Raw genomic sequence first — 17912 nt, 5'->3', positions numbered from 1 at the left:
TAAATTTATCCTTTTCACTCCTCTGCATTTTTTCAAATCCTGGAATTCAAGTTTAACAAATTCTATTTGGATGCAATTCAGTCTTATTTTTAGATAATAGGGACAGAGAGCACATATTAAACATTGATTAGAATAACCCGTGCTTTCAGTGAGCTTGAAAGTGCTTGCTTTTAAAAACCTGCAGATAGGGATGTCACCTCAAAAGAGCAGCACTGAGCCTCTCTAGGAGAGCTGAAGACATCTGAGCACTCCCGGAGGTGACATTTGAATGCCTGGATTATCCAGGCCACAACAACTGAACTAACAACCCTTTGTTTTATCATGTACTAATCTTTTCATCACAAAGGGAAAACTGTTACATCTGCAAAAATAATTATAAACATACTTATAAAAATTATTTTCCTTTACAAACTTCATACTTTTTTCCATAAAAGAAAATAAACCTTCTATAACTAGTAATTGCACCTAAATAATCCCCTCTCCACCTTCCCTAGCCCATACCTATTAAACAGGAGATAAAAATCTGCAGTGCTACTTTGCCCCTTAGAGCTTGAACTGAAGATGTTAGGCACTGGAGCAATGTCCTCACTGTTACATCATTTGTAAACTCCAGAATTAGCATTTGTCAATGCTGAAACCTCCTCGGTACCTAGTTTTAAAGGGCTCTCAGAAAGACTTTATTCAGAAGACTGGAGAGCCTAATGTTGGGTCCCACATTCACAAGCAAACTACTTGGATTGCATGCAATCATTTCACAGTATCTTCACCTAGCTTTTATTGCCTCCATTTGCCTTTATTACTGTTTTTATCACCAAATTATTAGTGAATCAACATTAGTTCAAGATAAAGGGAGGAAAAATAAATGAATAAACCAGCCCATCCAGCTTGAAACAGGTTGATTAAACCAGGGCATTTCCACACTGAGGAGGAAAATCAGCTTGTTAACCTGATCCTTTCTTAATGAGTGATGGTTTGGGAAATTTCTCATCATACTTGTAAGGCTCCAATCTTCAATATACTTATGTCACTAAATTTATTGTTATTTATTGTTATTGAATAATTATGGGCAGGCACTGAAACTACCAATAGAAAATACTAAAACCTTCAGTCCAATAGAGTGTTAAATTCTTGCCTAATTTGAGCACATGAAACTTCAGCTAGTTATTCAAACTTTTCAAGCTAGGTAGCTACATTTTCAGAATGGAAACCTTATTTACTGTCACTTCAAAGATGATCACAGAGACATCCAGCATCTTGCAGAACAGGTATAACATATAATTAAAGAAAAGTTTGGAGTGTGTATGTGTATTTTTTAGGTAATCAGCATGTCCTATCATTGCTAACAATCCTGAAATAAACTTGTTTTTTGTAGGGAGCATTTCAAAATTCAAGTATTTCAGACTGACAAGAAATGCCTATTTTTCTGGAAGTTCAGAAGACCTTGTATGGGTGGTTTTCAAGGATTTGAAATGTGACACTTGTTAAATCGCATACTCTTCTTGTTCTGAAAGAATAAACCTAAGCTGGCTGATACACATTATCTGCAAAACTCCTATGGATAACTGTTTCTAAAAAAGACGGGGCAATATTTTTTTTTTTAAATAATTTGAGAGTTATTTCTACAACATAGCAATGACTATGGATAGATTTGAACGAGGGGGGGGGGGGGGGGAATCTTTGAAGGGCAACAACTCGAAGCCCCACTATTTCAGACATTGGAAACAGGACCAAATAAAGCTGTAAAATTATGTGTATCTTCCTCTCCTAGAGGAGGAAAGGTCAGATTACTCAGTATCCTTCATCTTTGCTTTGCCTGCGCTTCTGGAACCAAACATTTCTTCCTGCAACAAATTCTCTTAGCTTACCTGCCCCAAAGTACACTTAGCACCAAAAAACAGTTTAGGAGATGGTTATGGCAATGACCGACCACACAATCTCAGATTGAACTTCAGTTTGCTTTACCTTGATATTCTTTTGGTTTGCAGTCCTTTCGATATGTGATGTACTGTGTGAATATTTCACTTAAAGAGGTAATTGCACTTTATTCCAAAACTTGTCTCATTTGAAGCTGATCACTGTAACATACATTTTTCTTCTGTAACTGCTTTTTCTGTACATATTTCTCAGAAACCGATATGTTTGTGAAAGGCTTATCTCCTAATAAAAATACAAAGAAGTTTTAGACCCAACAGAAGTAAAAAATACAATCTAATATTTATAACATCACCCATTGTGAAACAACACACACATTTCAATAAAGACAGGATGTACATTTTAATGATACCCACTGCATATGTTCTTTAGGAAATCCTGTGTAGCCAGTTCCCCGCACTGGCATTCGTTTTGATTTATTCATCCAAAGATTATTGAGACAGCTCAAAAGAAAGAGGGACTACATCACAGAAAATTTCTGATTGTTGAGTGCAACTTTTCAGCCAAATTACTGAAGCTTAAAAATTTTCTAATAAGACGACTTTCCTTCTTAAGAAAATATTAATTTTCTTATAAAAAACATTTTAGATACTAAAGTATGAACCACCTCTCTTGTGAGCACCTTTCAGTTAATTACATGCAATGTGATATACGGTGACAAAACGTAAGGGTACATTCTTATCCTTTGTTGGAAAGCTCACTAAGCTCAGACTGATATTTTCAGCGGCAACAGTTTAATCAAGATCATCTCAGGCAAATATGTTAATGAACTTCAAGAAAACAAAACAGAATGATTGCATTAGACACTAAAGAGAATAAGGGGTATTTTATCAAAACTCAGACTTTTTCTTGGAATGTTTTCTAGTTCATTAGTGCACAGTTTTGAGCCAAAGACCAAAATAAGGAGTAGCCTAGAGACAAAAAAACCACACTCATTAACCCTAGGTCAGGTTCTCTATGAATTTCAGAGAGAATAACTCACCAGCAGAATAGTGTTCAAACATCCACAATTTTCACATTTTCATTTCTCTTGCTGTCCGAGAGACCCTTCTTTTTATGGTCAAAAGAGTGTCTGCAACCCACCAGCACACAAAGTTTAGCAGAGCTCAGGAAGAGACTTCAAGGCAGCATGAGGCCATGATTTCTTGGACACTGAACAGTGGTGTCTCCAGCAGCCACTCACCATGAGCGGGATCCTTCTCTTAAATAGATGGATCCTTAAATAGTGGGCTCCTTCTCAGATAGACTTGTCTACCAACCACATTAAAGGTGCCTGATCTGGAAAGTTACCTTTTCAGAAATCTGGGAGTCCTTTCAGTGTGTGGGTCTGGTCATGTTCATTTCTTGTGGCACGCGCTTTTGTCTGAAGATGTGTTCAAAAACATAAGAGATGGCATGGCCAGGGTCCAGTATTAGATACAATCTGATTAGACTTTCATCTTCACCGCTTTATTAAAAAAGCAGAAGGATAATGTACTTAAAAGTAATGAAAAAGAAGATTAAGGGACTGAACAAACATAAAGAAAACAAAATTGGTTTTGTAATTTGTGAAGTGTGCCAGACTATTATATTAACAGGCAGTTTAGAAATGCTTGTTAATACAGGCAGAGACAGACATGAGGGGGAAAAAAGGTAGATCTAGAAAGGCTATGGATATAATAATTATGGGTGTCCTTGGAGTCTGACATGTTAGCAAATTTTGAAACTCTTTCCTAATGAAAATCCTTTTAATGAAACGTATTCATGAAACCTGCATTGATGTTATTGCAGGGATCTAGGCAGAAATTTACTTAGAAGAATTGCTTCCACGCCAGTCAGTTTTTCCAATTTAATTTGGAGCAGCCTGAATTTACTGAAAAGTACAAAATTGATTGATTTCTGAAGATGACATCTTGTAGTAAACAGCACTGTTCTGTCTGGGGAAGGAATTTGCCCTCATTTCTCTCAGGTGCTTGGTGGAGTGGGATCAACGCAGCTTCAGGCAGGAGCCCCGACTCCGGACTTTTTCCTGCAGAGCTCCCTGGGGACAGGGCTGCGTGCCCAGCGCAAGGGGCTGGTGGGCAGTGCGCTCTGGCTGCTAAAACAGAGCTCAGTCTGCAAGCTGGGGCATGCTATTCCTTCGCAGCCACGAACAGTGTGAGCAGATTTGAGCTTTCCATAATTAATCTGGCCTTTCAGATTTCTAGCCTTTTAAATTACTTTCTGAGGTGTTTTTAGGTAAAAGTGAACACAAAAGAGGCTAAAATACCCAACCTGTCTTAAGTTCTGGTTTGGGGAAAAGATCCTGCTCTTTGTGGTTAGATTATCATCACTATTAAACTTGGAGACTAAGCCACTTCTGATTGATACAAAATAAATGGCAGCTGCTGCTAACTGTCAAAATCTAAAGGAAACCCATTAACCCTTCTCCCGTCTCACTTCTAACAGGAAGAAATAGTATTGGGAAGCCCTTCATAGACCAGCAGTGCCACAGTAGATTCAGGGAGCCACATCACTCAAAAACCAAGTCATGCAAATGAAGTTGACAGCCTTCAAAAATGGCTGAATGATGAACAACCCTCAAGCTATCAAATACCTCTTTGATGACAGCACCCAGATATAGGCTCTTTATGACCTACCTTGAGCCTCCAGCAAGGCAATGGTAAGCTATCATCACATTCCTGTATGACATTAACTGCATTTTCAGAGGTATATTCCTGAAAAGTGCAGGAGAAAGAATGTTTTTTTACCCTTTAAAATGCAAGCCAAACCCAGAAACCAAACCGTGCACTCTTTTCACCTATAGATCTGCTACAGAATTCACCCAGGTACCATTAGCTAAAGCAGTAAAAAGTCTCTCTAAAGGAAAAAAAAAAATCTCTATATTGAAAACTATTTTTTTGTAGATGACATAGATCCTGAAAGCAGTTAAAAAGCATTTACTAGAACATACTTATTTACAAACAATGTTTTCTAGCTTTCAGAAATATTCTTGATTATGGTCCTGCCCTCTGTAGTAGGAGGCAGATATGTTATAAATTGGTGGAGTAGGGTTATAAACATTATGTTTCACTTATTCAATACAATTTGCTCCTGTTTCAGGCTGCACACAGACATCCGTCTGTAGCCTGCAAGCAGTCAACCCGAGACACCCCTCTCTGCCTTAGCTAATCAGCTGTGGTTGATGCTCAATTCACTTGCCAGTGCCTTACCGCCACTTCTGTTGTTTTGGTTATTACAATAGGCCTTCCACTTCCTACGAAGAAGAAAAAAAAAATTCATCTGACACATGCTTTCAAAGAGAAAACCACATTTGTTACTGTAAGAAATACAAATATCTCCTCTACTTCAGGCATACAAACTGAATTTCTATTAAAACATTTTCTTCACATGACATTGGGAACTGCAGCCAGAAGGGATATCGATTGCCCTGTACAAATGCTCCAGTGTTGGTTTTAACAACACTGTCAGCCTGCTTCACCTATCACGCTAATATATTAGGAAACCCCAGTCTGTAGTCTGTCATTTACACAACCACTGCACATTCACTGTTTTAAATTCTCATTCCATCACATTTATACTGTTACCTATGTAGTCCCCCTTACAGCACACGGACTGCTGTATCCATTTAAATTTCTGAAGGAGGGAGAAAAAGCCTAAGGCAAGGATTTTAACAGAGCCCCCCACACACCCCGCCTTTAGCTCCTTTCCCTTCTATTGGAAATCCAGCTTCATCCCTCCACCTACAGCGAGCCTTTAGATATAGGTTTTGCTGAGCAGAGCTCTTTAACCGATCGTCACTCCACCATGCCTGCTTTAAAATGGAATGAGTTCATCGACTGCACCTAAACAAATTGCCTTCGGAGCCTGCTCTCTTGGCAGGGCTGTGGTGCAGTGGGCAACAGCACGTGGAGCGAGCCTGCCTCTCCTGCGACCTGCTGCTTCTCACAACCCTCGACGTTTTATCTTCTTGTGCCATATGACAGGAATAGTGACATTTCCAGAGAATTATTTGCTCTGCACACTTGTTTCAGGAAGCATATGTGTGATCAACTTTTAAAGCAGGGAATTATTTATAAAACAATCATTGTGAGGGCTGAGGATTCAGTAATTACGCTGTGCAATTAGTCCCCAAAGTAGCATAAAGACTGCATTCCCAGGTGATCCAAGCTACAGAAATGTGACAAGCACCTGAAAGAAAATAATTCTCTCTAAAATAGGTTGACTAAGGCAGATGATCACTTTGGACTGAAGGTAAAAGGCAGACCAAGAGAATTCGAAATTATTTTCCTATCTTCTTTTGACTTCTCTGTCTCCCCTAGAAGAAGCGGATGCCTGTCATAAGGAGATGCAAGTGCTTTTGCTACAGCAGCAATGGAATAATAGTACAGAATTTAGTATAAAGTTAGATGTTATTGAAGCCGCACAGAATGGTTTCGTGCCCCTGACTACTACTGCCATCTCCTCTTCAGTGGGCAGCCACAAGCTCACAGATTATTTTAAAAGTTTTTCCATGTGAAAGCTTCATTCCAAACATCTCAAAGAAAGGATTCATCATGGAAGAGACTGTCCAAAATTATGTTTGTTTTAATTAAAATGTGCTCTCCTGCTCTCTCTCTGTATTTATGACAAAACCAGCATCAAACAAAGCAGTTTTCCCCTAACAGATGAAGATGACAAATGGTAAATCTTCATTGCCCCGCCACTGGAGAAATACGGCAAGTGGAATTTATGGGTGCCATGAGGGCCACTAGCTCTGCTCCATACCTTCTAGGACAGCGCACTCTGTTCGGGGCAGTGCCTGCCAGGCAAATGCGTGGCATCCACCCTCCTGAGAGCAGACACAGCAGAGCACTTTTAATCACTTATTCCTTCTCAAACCTGCCACTGCCGGAGCCCTGCAGGACATTCCTGGTCTCCTGTTCGCTCTGATTTCAATCAGCAGCAGAGTTGAAGCATCTCCCCTGTGGTACCTTGCCCCTCCCAGACTGCGTCCACCCCACCAGATACCCAAGTTAAGTCCTCAGTGAGCAAAAATGCTCTGTCAACAGGCAAAGGAGAGGTACTGCGTTGTGCTGATGGGGTGGTGAAATAGCACCAGAGGAGATGAATCATAGCAAAATGTGGGTGGCTGTTTGGGAAAACACATCGTGTCTTAAGTGTAGATACCTGTACTTAGATGAGTCACGCCTCACTGTTTTCAAATCAGTAATTTGAACTTGTTACTCACATGCAGGATAGACATCAGCTCTCAAGATCTGGACAACACTCTGAACCCAGCGTGGGACTTGCTATTAACTTGATGCATTTTTTGATCATTACTTCAGGAAGCTCATCCCCTGACTATGGCCGAAGAAGAGGAGGTGAGAGGGCTGCAAGAAGCAGGTTCCCGCAGCAGGAGCCTCTATGCACAGCGACAGAAGGAGATGAGAGAGGTTCAGGGATCCTCTAAACAATATTGGCCACCAGAAGGGGACAAGGGTGTTTCCCAGGGGAACAGCTGATTTTTGAATACTCTAAAACCATCTAATTGAACTTGAGGGGAAATAATACTAATTAGGATTGTATTAAAACTTAAATCTTGACAGCTTGGTCTGTTGCTTCATTTTCAATATTTCTATGTTTGGATTTACTTACTGAAGCCTGCAGGTGATAGGTCTGTACTTTGTCACAGTTCAGAAGCTAGGTAGAAACTCAAACAGAAACATGTCCTTGCAGGAATATTATTTCAGCTGAATTGCAACTGTTAGGAAGGTCATATTCAACCCTTCTTCCTCCCCTCTCTCCCTTAAACACCTTATTTGCTACAGCCACAGAGATTTAGAAAGAAAAATCAGGGCATCATATAATGATTCATAGCCAAGCACAGCAGAAGCATTAATCATTCACATTCTTAACTCTAAAAGCATATAAACTTCCAAGGATGATCAGTCAATGAGACACATTTATATTTTAGCTAGAAATCAAATTTAGAAATGGAACATCCTGAACTTCTGACCAGAGAACAAAGTATATGAAATGCCACAGAGCCATTTTCAAGGAGTCCAAATGCATGGCTTCTACTCATGTGAAGGGGTATCCTTTCATATAAGCAATCCTATTATTTGTAATTCAAGTCATGATTCAAGCAAATATCAGGAAAGATGAGCCAGAGGAGCAGAACAGAGCCAAACGTGCTGGGTCTGCCTGTCTCTTAACAAGATGACTAAAGGAAGGATGCTGATGTTTGATAGCCGCGTTGAAAACTAGAGGAGACCTAGTGTGATTTATCCTCCTGTCTGAATAGTCCTTGGTGATCTTTCTAATGATTCCCACATACATTTCTAGTGGGCCTTCTGGAGTTGGAAATGATAAAAGTGAAGGCGCTGCCTGCAAGCTCTGTCCAATGATACACAGCAAAAAGAAAAGGCATTGAAAACATCGGGGAGGGGGGGCGGAATCCAGAAGACAAGTGGCCAGCAGTGACAAAAATCATCTGCAAGTAATGAGCAGAGGACAAGGCACACTCTATGATATTTTTATACGTGCAGTAACATTTTGTAAAAGAGTCCATAGTCTGGAAACTAAAGAAAACTCCCTTCACTGCTTAGAGTCAGGTTTTCATTGTCTGCAGTGGTGATGCAGCGATAAAGGCAGCTGCCCACATTACCACGACTTTCACTGGAAGTTCAATCTGTTCTTTTTGCCATTCTCTATCGCCCTTTGTACTCTTTACCAGAAAATGAAATGCTTTCATATTCTCTTTCACAAAAAGAAATGTATTTTTTTAATCTCACAAAAGAAAAACATTTTCCCATAACACACGCTGAATTTCTGTGTAAATTAGAAACTATCAAAGTTGTTAGACTCTTACAGATTTCCCAATTGTACAAAATTCAATACTAAATATTAGGGGACAAGGAAGCAGAAAAGGTGATGGCAAGACCCTCTCACAAAAAACTTTTTGTTTAAAAGAAAAGTCTAGAACGCCTTTCTACAGGTAGTTTTCTGATTAAAAAACAATTTGAATGTATTTATAATTATGTGCCATTTGCATTAACTTCAAACAGTCTAAAAAACTATATTAAAAAACCAAATTATTATCTTTCCTTCCTTCACTTTTAGGTTTACTGTATCAGTAAGTTAACACACCATAAGTCATATTTGAACTCTAAGGCTGTTCCATATATTCAGTTGTCACAACAGCAGCAGTATCTTCTGGGAACAAGGCAGTAGGAAAAGAATTTTAGCGATAAGAAAAGATTATATTACACTACTGATATGACTGGTTTGGATTATATGCTAGAAACTGGGCCAGGACCGATGAAATTAAGAGCAAGTTTGAAAAGTGGTAGTGGAGAGGCTGGCAACAAGCTCAGCTTTGTGGCTCAGCAGCCTTGGGAGCGCATCTCATTTTGGAAGTGTTTGTTGGTACTCCCAAAGTGCATATTTCCTGGAAGCCTTGATGCTCTGTAAACTGGGGGCAGGGTGAGGTTTGCTGCTTTTCTGAGAGCTCCCCACTAGCTAGAAATCTTGCTTTTTGACTGCTCTTCTGCATAGTGACAAACATACAAGGCAGCATCCCAATAAAACCGCATCTTGCATTCCACCGGAGGGAAGCGTTGCTTGGCATTCAGAACATGGGCACCTCCCACCCGCAGATGCATTACCCACATCGGCGTTATCTATGGAAAGTCAGCTTGCTTCTGTTACAGAGGAGAAACACTTACAGGATAAAAAAGCACCACTAATAACAAGATAAGAACCGTTAGCGGGAAGTCATTTATTAAGGCTGAGAACTGCCTTGGCCGTCCTGTCCTGCCAACGTGGTTGCTGGGAAAAGGTACTGCTTTACACAGCAGATAACACTCATCCTGGAAGATATATTTTTCTGCCCGTTTCCTACAAGTTATCACCTGCTGTTTTCCAAGTACAAGCTTTAGCTGTACAGTCACTGATGCTTCCTGTCACCAAAGTGACAAGTCACCAGACCGCGGCAGATGCTACGTACAGGAAATTAAATGAGTCTAACTTTCATGCAGCCTCTGTCCACCTCAGCTACCACCGGTCCTGACCTGCCTGCCGTCACAGCCATCCTCACAGGGCACACAGCCCTAAAAGGCGACACCTGCACACAAATCCAAGCAGCATGCCCTGGGGGCACACACCCCATGGCCCTGGGGCTGCACCAGGGGCTGTCTGGAGCAGTCCCATCCGCTCCCTGCACAGCGTAGCTGCGACAGGAAAACTCCTTGCTCTTATCGGCCGCACGTAGCTCAGCACCGGCTCCAGATAGGATCAGCAAAGGCCCAAATTCCCCCCACCATCCCAGCAGTGCTCTGGCAAAGGAGATGGTTGCTACAATTCATGCTTTTTCCCTTCCAAGTTGCAGTTCATTTGGCTGCGCATAGCAACCTGTGATCTATGCTCCTTTCTCATTTGTAAGAAATAATATAAGGTGGTAAATATACCATCTTCTAGGATGTCACTCTGTACTCAATAATACATGACCAAATGTAAGAATTATTTAAAGGAAAATCAGAAGTTTATCTTTATCATAAAGCTTGCTAGAAACAAAGCTAGGGTGGTGCCTGTGATTGCCAAGAACCTTTAGGTGCCAAAAAAAGTTTAGGACAAACCATGCCACTTCCAGGGCTAGAAAATGGCTGAAACAAAAAAGCTGGCTCTGACAGCACACTGTTGGCAACAAAATCTCCTCTCTCAGAAGTAGGTTTAGTAGGACAATGTACAATTGTGGGCCAGGCTAAGTATATATGGAAGAGGAGTTATGGATCCTTTATAGCTCAGAACAACAGACCAAACTGTAGATTAATATTAGTTTGCAGTACAGGGTATTTTAAACATCTGATTGTTTTAGGAACTCAGGTGTCCAAGATTTAGCTTGCTAGCACTTAAACCCAAGGGCCTGTGTAAATGCCATCGGTAGTCATTAATCCCAATTAAAATTATCCATGCTCAGACGTTGGTGTAGCAAGACAGAATGGCAAGAATGCCAGAGAGAATTCCATTTATTAGATAACTAAATCAAAACATAAGCAAGCTACATAAAAATTACTTTACCATTAGTGTTTCACATGCCTGAAAGGTGCACAGTCGAATGTAATTCTCTGTATTTATATGGAAATCAAGATACCCTACCAACTGAATGTATTATTGCATTCTGCTTTAATATCCTGACCCTTGGCTTTCTGCTGCTATGAGCTTCGTCCCAGACGAGACTGCAGTAATGGAAGTCTGCTCTCAGGCAGCAAATTCTTTTTAAATAGCTCCACTTGGTGCACAACTGGTAACCAATTTGAAAAAAGCTCCAGAAACCTGCAAAACAGTGGTTTTCCATCCAAGAGGAGGAGGCAGCTCGGGTGCCTGCATGGGAGGGGAGGGGTGGGAAAGGACTTTGGGAATAGGCAGGGCAGCAAGGAGCTGGGTGAGGGGAGCCAGCAGCACAGCAGCATTCGCCTTGCTCACCAAGCAGGTCTGTGGGCAAGCAGCAGCTGCAGCTCAGCTGACCAGCAGACTCCTCTGCACAACCATCTCTGCTGCAATTTAAAACAAGAGTCCTTTTTGTGCCTGCCAAGAGAAATCTCTCTCCAATTGCTCAAAGCTCAGATGAGCTACTTCAAAAGAAAATAAGCATTTATTGTTTCCTCTCGAGCAAAAACATACTCCAGAGCCTCAGGTTTATTATAGACTCCTACACTTGTGCTCCAGCTCCTAATAACACCCATGGTGAATGAGCATTAAACCAGGAAGAGCAAAACAAAAGCAAAATGGCCAAAGAGCTGAGCAGCATGCTCATTAAGAGCGTAATCAAGAACTCCCTGCTGTCAGCAGGTATCTTTTTGAATGACTTTGCTGGATTCTTGCTTGGATTTCATCAGACTGACACCCTAGCGAGTACACTTGCAAGGAGGGCTGAGTACAAGCAAGGAGGTACGTGCTGGGAAGCACAACAGAGCTGAAGAGGACAGGGACCCCATGCCTGACCCCTTCCCCAGCTCAGCTGGTGCAGACAGCAGCAGCATAAGCCAAGAGGAGGGCATAAGAAGGAGGTGTCAAGCCTAAATTGCCTGGACAGGATTGAGCTGATAGGCTAAAGGAGAAGAGAGCTCACTGGTGAGCATCGCAGGTAAATAGCGCAAAGTCTCTGAGGCAAGGCCTAGTTGGTTGTAGTTTTAAGTATCCTAGTCTCATTATCTTTTCTTAATTCCCCATCCTTTAAGTTTCTTATTGTGGTACTGAACACCTCTGACTTGATAACACACACTTTGTCCTTCCTAATCCAACCACCATACAAAACCCAGTCCCATCTGGTAGCGTTGTCCTCCAAGATGTAACTGCTTGCACACAGGGAAAAATTCCTGTGCCCAAATACACTTCAGGGTCTCCAGCACAGGCAAACTATTCTAGCACGTGAGGATGTGCTTAACTTTTCATATGCAGAAGTCTTATCAACTGTAGAGGTAAGCAGTTTTTGACTATCTTAACTGGATATGGATTATGAAGCCCGTACTGCACAGTTACCAAAAAAAGGCTCTTTAAACACAATCCTTGAATTTTTCCAAAACCAGTTTACAAAGGAAGATGCTGTGTGTGGCCCACCAGCAGGGATTTTCTCAGCTTTAGTAAAAGGCATTGAGTATCTCCTCATCTGTATTGGCTGTTCCCCCACCCCTATTCACATGCTTTTAGAAGATCCCTACATGAGTAAGTCAGAGGCAAGTCCCAGCAGCACACTGCTAATGCACCGAATTTTGCTTTTATTTCTGACTGTTCAAGTTGGATATGCAGGAGGCAGCTGGACAAAAATAACTCAAGATGTACAAGGCATTTGGGAATGAACTGACATGTTGATTAGTAAATCCTGTGGTCTGTGCCAACTACTTTTTTAAAAAAAAAAAAAAAAAAAAAAAGAAATCCACAGTATTAATAAACTAAGTAGCAATTTCTTCCATTGTTAACTTTCTCCTTGCAGCTACAACACCGTGAATAAACATCCCACCACGAAGTTACAATTTATGGCTTGTCGATACACAGCACGACAGTTACAGCAGCTTTCAGAAATCCTCCTGCATCCCAGAAGGGCTCAAGCCTTGCAGCAGCAACTGCATCACCTCAGGCTGTACACTTGTTAGCTCTACCCACTGCCAAACTGGGGGAGCAAGAGGGCAGAAGATCGCCCTGAAAAAACCCCTAGTCTGTTACTCCCTGGCATAGTGCCATCCCACTCGCATCGCAGGCTGAGGAACCTGAAGGAGCAAGGCTGCTACAAAGCTACAGCTACAAAATCATAAAGATGCTTTCCGGAGCCTGCTACCCGTTATTGATGCCACTGTTTTGCTTTGTACTGTAGGAGTCTCATACATGGTAGGAAGTTATTTTTAGTGCCATGTGTGGCATCTAACTGTTTAATGGTTGTATGGGTTCATCCACCTCTGCAGCAAAGGTTCAAGCCAGTGAGATTTAGTTCAATTTGGTTTTGTGCCCCTCCTATGGTGTTTCCTTGCCTTAAGAGCTAAGTACTAACGGGAAATATGGCTGTAAGATTTTTATTTCTTATCTTTTTAGCCTGAACAACATAATAGAATTAAAACAGTAAATTATTACAGAAGCACAGAGCTTATTATAAAGCTGTTATGGGACACTGACATTAAATAGCCTTTGTATCCTCTTTACAAGCTACCTGCAGGAGCCACAGCAGGGGATTAGCAGTGACTGATGTTTGGCCTTTGCTTGGCTTTCCAGGGCAGGTTTCACTGAGTGCCTGGAAGCACAAGGGGTGAGTGCCTCCTTATCTAGGCTGCACTGGAGCCATATCAATTTGAAATTAATTGATGTAAAAGCCCAGTTTCCTGTGAGGTGGTTATCTTGGCTTGAAAGCTAACCAACACAAACTACATTTTAATACAGCCTACTATACAAGCACTGACAATTTGCACTGCTGTAATTAGAGCCTTCTAATGTTTCTCACCCTCTTAAAACAGCAGTTCCTTTCACAAAGCATGCAAGCTTTTGGATGTAGCTTACAAGGCCTCTAGAATACTGTGCTTTCCAAGCCTAAAAAATAAGCAGGAGAGATCTGTTTACAAGCTTGTGGTTGCACTGCTTAGAAAATGAAGTGACATGAACTCAGCTCTAACTATAAACAATCCTTCTCATCATATTTACCATGTTAATGGCCTGTGAGGAGACAGAAAACTCCACACTATGTTTTTCTTATGAAATAAATCTCTCAAAATTTTGGATTGTGAAGAGCACTGCTCCATGACCACCCAGGGTGCCATTTGATAGAGCTGTTTGAACAGCCACAGCATCCTCTGCAGACTTCTAAAGTGAATCTGTACTTGGGGGGGGGGGGAAATCTTAGGAGAGGGGAGTCTCCTCATCTGTGATCAAGACTGCAACTGTGTGTACTGTGGGCAGAACTTATAAACACATACTTGTACATAGGAAAAACATATTAGTCATTATTGCTGCATGAGAGGGAGTTAGAGTCCTCATAAATTTATAGCTAGACATTAAATACACAGAGAAGAGGTTTCTTTCTTACCTGAAGTTATCTTTGACTGATTTACATCTTGAAGTATGAGCAATAGATCCTGCCTGCTGCTCCGTCATGTATCCTCTTCGCCTACATTGCTGTACTGACACTACAAAATACAGGGCAGTGGTTTTGCCCAGCGGGGGAATGAGTCATCCCCCCGCAGCTTTGAACCTCAGCACATCGCACTTAAATTTTGGAGGAGAACAGAATTTGAGGCCTGTGCAAGGTGGTGCATGCAGACATTTAGGGACCGAATTAGACTCTCTTTTCCCAAAGAATAGAATTCATAAACTATTGAATACAGCAGCAGGTTTTTAGCTCTTCTGTTCAAGTCTTAAATTAATTCAGTATGAAGTTATGGGTGGAGCAATCTTCTGCTCACTGCTTTGGTTATGGAGGATCCCCCTGCACTGGGGAGGTCCATCCCCCTCCTCTGCATATTTATAGCCCTGGCCAGATCCCACTGGAGTCTACAGAAGTACTGGGGGGAGCTGACAGCACCCCAGAGCACAGGAGAACCGGGTAATGGTGCAAGATCAGCATGACTTCCTATTTCCACTGGGGAAAATTTATGTAAAAACATAATGGAAATAGCTCAAAGCTCCTGCTTCCAGCCCTAAAAGCAAACATGACACAGTTTCTCTGACATAAACTGAACAGCCCTTTCCTCACACAGCAGCGACAGAGACATTCTGGCTGCAGCTCCAAAATACAAGACACCAAGTACCCCTGTTAATTAGCACCTCTGTTTCCTGCAAATGCAATCCACCTTTTCTGCTCATGCTCTGCCAACATACCTGTACCCTTGACTCATCCTTAGGTTTGGCAACCACCTGCAAGGACAGCTGAAAGCAATTCAGGGCTCCTCATAATCCCAATTCAGTGGATCATCCCTCTTACATTCAAACAATGACATTTAATGCTCATTAGATTACACAGTGCATGTTTGAATTGTGGGCTTCTGAGCAGTTCAGAAATAGGACATACATCCATTTCATCTTTTTTCTCCCTGTGCTTAAAAAAATGCTCAGTTCATCAGCCAGGGGTCATTGTTGTGATGGGTTACACAGAGATAAGAATAGATTCATGTATGGAGCGGATACCAATATCTGATCTACATATAACAAAGTCATTGAAGACTCATGAACAGAAAGGATACCTTCAACATGTAAGATACATGCCATGCAAAAAGTAAAAGCAGCAGTTAATATGCATTTCTTGATACCATCCCAGTCTTATCCGGAATATAAATGAAATTAGTCTTCAGACACTTGGAAGAAATGCACTTACTTTTCTAACTGCATTCAAAATATTTTTGACATGCTTTCAAACCTGATTGCCTGTTAACACACGTGTAACAGTTCTTTGTTTAACAATATCAAGACAATTTCCTCATATTTAGGCAACACTCTCTTAAGTGAGAACAGTTAAAAATATGAAAAGCAAGAGTATCAAAGAGAATTACCTAGTCAATAAAGTTTATTATTTATGTTTAAGAGGTTTTCAGTGTGGCAGACTGCTTCATTTCTGTGCTTTGTTTCACTTTCCTGCCTTTCTTTTCAAAGACAGAGATAAAAACCAAAATAAATAAATACAATGCACCTGCCAGAGACTTTTTTTAAAAAGAAAACTGCTGGAGTATTGTCTTTAAACAGACAGCATGTACCACAGCTGGAAGATTAATAAACAAAAGAAACATGAAATGACATGTAAAGAAACTCAAAAACATCTTCCAAGTGCTCTGAAGCCCGATTTCTGCAAACATGACTTTGATACCTTTGCAGTTACAGTCTTCCCCGATAACTGCATTTGACAGAAATTCCTTTAGAAGAAGTCAAAATCAACCCATTACTAAGCACAGTTGCTACAAGGAGCTTTTACCAAGCTATTCCTTTCCCTTGCCTGTTCTCACCTAACTGGCGCTCTCCCAAAATCTGTGCAAATGTTTGGAGCTCAGCTTTTGTTGCACAGTTCAGCCCCCCCGCCCGCTGCAGAAGGGGGGATTCTGCATCCCCACCACCCGAGTCCCTTCAGTTTTAAGTACTCAGCAAAAAACCATCATCCCCCCCGCTCTTTCTAATGCTAGCTTTATCATTACTCACCCAGAGTAGTGCTTTAATTCACATCCCAGGGAATGCTTACAGACAACTGTCAGTGCGAGTGGTACCCTGAGCTTATTTTTGTTAGCTGTATCTTCTCCTCCCTAAAAATTTCAAATCTGTACGTTCATTATCATCTGGAAAGAAGTCATGGCTGCCCATCATTAAAGATATGCTCAAGAAAAGCTTCAAAGGAAAGGCAAACTTTCCTGGCTTTTCTTTTCCCTTGCTGTACAGGCTCTCCTGATGGAATTTCGCAGAGGTTAGTTTATTTTGCTTCTGGATGCTCTGCCTACCATTTCTTCAATTCTCTGCAACAAATTTGCAGTCATAAAATGTTTGAAATTGGCCTCTAGCCAGAATATGACAAGGTTTCCCCAGGTGATTTTTCCTCTCCTTTTAGTTAATGTATACCAAACAACACTGTTTGTCTACACCACCCCCCCCCCCCAAAAAAAAAAAAAAAAATTCAGGAAAATATCATCTGTGCTTGAATTTAGTCTAATTTTCTCGTATTCCACTGTTTGATTAATGACTGAAAGTAGATATGTACAAATACATACATAGAGGGCTTTTTTTTAAAAACACATCTATTAGTCTGTTCCTCACTCCTTTTGTTTTCTTCAGCTGACAGTCCAAAGGAAAAACACCAACCAAAACACATATTGTGACAGTATTATAATCACAAGAGAAGAAAATAGGTACTCCTGATTTTTCAGCTTGAATTCTGAACCCAGTCAACAGCACCTGAGATTAAAAACAAACAGACTGCACACTTTTCCTGGACCTTTCTTAAAAGTAATGCTATCAAATCTGAGTTAAATTTTTGTTAGCAACCACAGAAAGTACCTGCATAAATGACAACTTAAGTACCAATAGTAAGTCTGAATTGCAAATCACCCATAAACACAGGAAAATTTGAAAGTGAAATAGAGTGCAGTAAGATTTAATTAAGAATAAATTAAAACATTACAACTACTCTTAATACCACTTTTTCTTATGGCTTTCAATAGGAAAACAAGAAGTAACCCACACCTGCCAAACTGCTGAAATAATCTAACTATTGCAGAAAATATATAGAGGGGATTTTTTTTTTTTTTCTGTTTATGAACTTTTCTGTACACATTGTTTACTTTTTTCCCCTGTCCTTTCCTTCCCTTCCCTCCCCCTGCCCGATGATTTTACCTCCCTTGCTATCCGAGATCTCGCGCAATTTTCCCGGCAGGCATTAAGTGCAGTCCCCTGGCTGGAGGAGCAGTGCAGGCAGGAGGAACTTTAGCTGTGGAACTGAACCTGTAGATCTCCAGCAGGTTCAGCAACTTCCCCGGTCTTTCTCTGCAGATCTCCCCCGCAGTCCGAGA

Source organism: Pelecanus crispus, chromosome 10, assembly GCF_030463565.1.
Source record: "Pelecanus crispus isolate bPelCri1 chromosome 10, bPelCri1.pri, whole genome shotgun sequence".
NCBI lineage: Eukaryota > Metazoa > Chordata > Aves > Pelecaniformes > Pelecanidae > Pelecanus > Pelecanus crispus.
Note: the sequence above shows the minus strand (reverse complement) of the source record.